This window comes from Fukomys damarensis, unplaced genomic scaffold, assembly GCF_012274545.1.
Source record: "Fukomys damarensis isolate Sample0158 unplaced genomic scaffold, DMR_v1.0_HiC HiC_scaffold_37, whole genome shotgun sequence".
Classification (NCBI taxonomy): Eukaryota; Metazoa; Chordata; class Mammalia; order Rodentia; family Bathyergidae; genus Fukomys; species Fukomys damarensis.
The window spans coordinates 60,674,712-60,678,600 of record NW_022900949.1 but is presented as its reverse complement, the minus strand read 5'-3'; the positions used below and the strand labels follow the sequence as shown (position 1 = coordinate 60,678,600).

The window sequence follows — 3,889 nt, the reverse complement described above, 5'->3', positions numbered from 1 at the left end:
AGGGAGAGAGGGGAAGAGAGAGAGAGAAGCCAGCCAGCCACACCCAGATCTCAGGTTGGGACAAGGCCTAAAAGCAAAGGACACCCCTAAAAGTAGCCATGAGGTAGAATTTGCATACAGGTCTTGGAAAGTTTCATTTGTTAGGAGAGGACTTGGAACTTAATTCCAAAATTTGTGGGAGCCGCGCTGAACATAACTACAGAATGTAGGGTGTTGTAAAGAGTTAGGCTGTCATAACCAGGGCTTAGGACAATACCTGGTCAGTCCAAAAGTTAATGTATTTCATTCTTTTTATTATGAAAACCTATAGCCCTAAGGGAGGGAGGAACTGTGCTGCAAACCGAGAGTCTGGTCCAAGTTCAAGGACAAAGGATAGGAGGATGATAATGTGGACTCCCATGAGGGTTTTTGTGTTACTCAGCTTCCGTCACTGCCAAATACCTGAGATAAATACCTTGAAAGGAAGAAAGGTTTATTTTGGCTCATGGTTTCAGAGGTTTCAGTCCACAGTCACTTGGCCCTGTAGGCCTGGGGGAGGAGCACCTTGGGGAGGAGAGCACGTGGTGAAGAAGTCTTCTCTCCATGGCAGCTGGGAAGCAGAGAGGGGAGAGGCCCGGTCCCAGTATCTCTGTCAGGAACACCCTGCCAGTGGCCTAACTTCGTCCCACTTAGGTCCAGCCACCTCCCAGTACTACCACAGAAAAGGAACCAAGCCTTTGCGACATTCGAGATCCAAACTATAACAGTTGTTTAAATATGGTTTGCTTCTGCAACACTAGATTAAAAAAAGAATGAAAGTATAAATGAAGCAAGTGTGATAGTGGATGAACAAGAGTCCCAGGCTTGCTCTCAGAACATTCTCGAAGTTCAGGGTCGTCACTGCCTGCCCACATGAGAGGAACACAGAATGGGCGTCTTGCTCCCTCTGACACCGCCAGCAGCCCTGATCCCACCAACAGTGAATACTCAGAGGAGGCGGCACTGCCGCTTGCCCCAGCAGGTTCTGAGCCTTGAGCCCCGGGGCTCTCTGCCCACTGCGTGGGCACTGGAGGGCCTGGTAGCTCTGCATGTTCACTCAGGGGCTCTTGAGTGTGACCTACGTGGGAGTCAGGTTTCTATGACGCAAGGGGTGGAAAGATTGGGGAGGCCTTTTAAGAAAATAAGACAAAGCGGAGAGGGACGGGTTCAGTTCTGGTGCCTGGTACACTTGAGACGCATACGCAAGTTCAGCAGCAGAAGTCATGGGAGCTGTTGAAATGGAGGCCAGCCCCCAGGGGACACATGGAGAAGAGGAGTCCCGAGGGACACCAACCCCGTGTCGGTGCTGGATCTGGCAGGCTTACTTCCTATGCAGAAGCATTCACAAAATCCTTCCTTATTCTTAATATAATTGTGCATATTTTCAATAGTGGACTTAAGATGTTATTCTGGATCAGCTGTTTGGAAACAAGGAGGCAAAGTGAGGTCCCAGTAACTATTCTTTGTAGGGAAAGAAATAGAACCTGACTAACCAGGGCTCTGAGCTGAGTCACTGAAGTCTATCCTTTGAAGTTATTTTCTTGGCTAATTTGATTTCCTTATTTCATTTTAACTAGGCACTCTTAAGAGTGTCTACATTTCATCCAAAATAGGCTGCTTACATTTTTGGTTGTACTTTATCATGTATTAATACACTATCCTTTGATCTCCCCCAAAGGCCTCTCCTCTCCCTTCCTCTGAGTCACAAGTTCCTGTGATGCTTTGCTGGTTCTGGTGAGATAAGCTGTCCCAGCATGGGTCTGGGAGGACCAGTGCCACCTTCGGCTAGATACAGTATCTCCTACTCCCTAGGTTTAGGATCGTGATGAACTTTGTCACTAATTCAAAATATTCTATTATAAGGAGGTATTGCTGTTCAACAACATCCACTCCAGGACTCATTAAGTGTCTACTCTATTCCAAGCATCACACTAGGTGCAGGAAATATAGTGAGCAAAAAAAAAAAACACTGGCAAAAAAAACCAGCAACAACAAAAACCTGGCAAAACCATGTCCCCTGGCAATCTAGGGAGAAGGACATTAAATAGGTCACTGTAGAGTCACTTGATTATGATTAATCTATGAGCTATAAGAGTGTAACTAGAGAAGTTATCTAGTCTGGGGATCAGGGAAGTGACATTTGAGCTAATCTCGAAAGATTAAGAAGGAATTGACTGGGGGTAGGGAGAAAAACTGGCAAATATTCCACACAGAAGGAATGGGGGGCTGAAGGCTCTGAGGGAAGTTAGAGAGCAGAGATGAACCGGCAGTCAGGGAGGGGCTGATCAGGTGGGCCAGGCATCCTGTCCGGAGGGGAAGAGGAGCCCTGGACTGGAAGAGGGGATCTTGAATAGATTCTCTCGCTGGAGCATGGCTAAGTGCTGCTGGAGTGCAGAGGTGTCCAGAGGGAATAGAGAGAGCAGGAGGTTAGGTGAGTGGGGAGGTAAGCGGGGATCTGAGCCAAATGGGGACTATGTAAATGGACAGAAGTATGTGGCAGATAGATGGCAGTCCTGTTAAAGGAGAGAACAATGAAGTTATGTACAGTCCTGCTCGGCATGGCAGAGCTGTGGTCAATAATCACATATGATGTGCCAGGCGATCATAATGGAGCTCAAATATTCTGGTCACTCATGGACATCATAGCTGTCGTAACAGCTTACTCGGGTGTCTGTGGTGACACTGGTGTAAACAGACCTACTGCACTACTAGGCATATAGAGCCATAACACATACAATTAAGTGTAGTAAGTGCCACTTGATGATAAATGGCTGTTACCACTTAGGTATATGTTCACTATCCACTTACTGCTTTACACTGTACTCTTTTTACTTATAAAAATGTTTACGTTAAAACAGGATGCTCTGTCATAATCACAGCCTCACGCACCTCATGCTAATGCACCTCGATTGCATCAGAAGGCCACACTGAATGATTGACCTACTACCTGTACCATCTGGGTTTGTATAAGAATATGATGTTCACACGAAGAAATTGCCTGACAATCCAGGACTCAAAACTTATCCCCATTGTTAAGTTGTGGGTGATTATAAATGCAGCATTTTTCTTTATATCAAGACAACATTAACATCAAGAGACATTTAAAAGATGCTTGTGTTTGTAGAATACCAACAGATATCCTCCCAGGTCAAGGCTGAGTCCTGCCCTATGTGCTTTTCATGAATTAAGTATTCTAACAAAGCTGTCAAGACCTGTTCAAGTTCATCGGAAATTAGAAAAATGCAAATTAAAGAAATGGAATAACTATCAGACGGGTAATCAGCTACAAAGTGGACAAGCCAGTTGTTGGCCAGGGTTTGGGCATTAAGACTGCTGTTAGCGGACTGTGGAGACGAGCTCAGTGCAGCCTGGCTGTGGTGCTTTGCATAAGTGGGCAAGCCAAGCGTATACAGGCATGCCCTGTGATCTGGAAATCCTGCTCTGGGTTTGTGTCCCAGTGAAATTGTGGTGCAGGTCTATAAGGGGACTGACTCCTGTGAAGAGGGTCACGGGCTGTTGTGTATGGCGGTGGACGTCGGAGGCAATGTGGCGTGTGCCCTGGTAAAATGGAGATGGATATCATGGAGCACCATACAGAAGGCAGAGCTGAGAGTTCAGGTGTACAGCAGCTAAGTGGATAGATTCCAAAAACACTAAGTGAAAACAGACAAAATGCACTATCAGTGCCATTAACAAAAATTTACAAAATAAAGACAGGCACATAAAACTAATACTGTCTCATAAGCATATTTATAAAGGGGAGAATATGCAGCACACATTTTATAGTGTTTGCCAGGGGTGAAGATGGGTAGGTGGGAGGGAGCACAAAAGGGAACACACACACACACACACACACACACACACACACACA

At 46.0% G+C, this 3,889-nt stretch overlaps 1 protein-coding gene across 1 annotated transcript in view; it reads right to left on the bottom strand.

The window, feature by feature from the left end:
- The window catches only part of Rarres1 (retinoic acid receptor responder 1), a gene marked incomplete at its 5' end in the record, with an annotated part of 27,107 nt that overhangs the window by 14,122 nt on the left and 9,096 nt on the right, over positions 1-3,889 (bottom strand). The gene's annotated exons all lie outside the window — the stretch shown is intronic.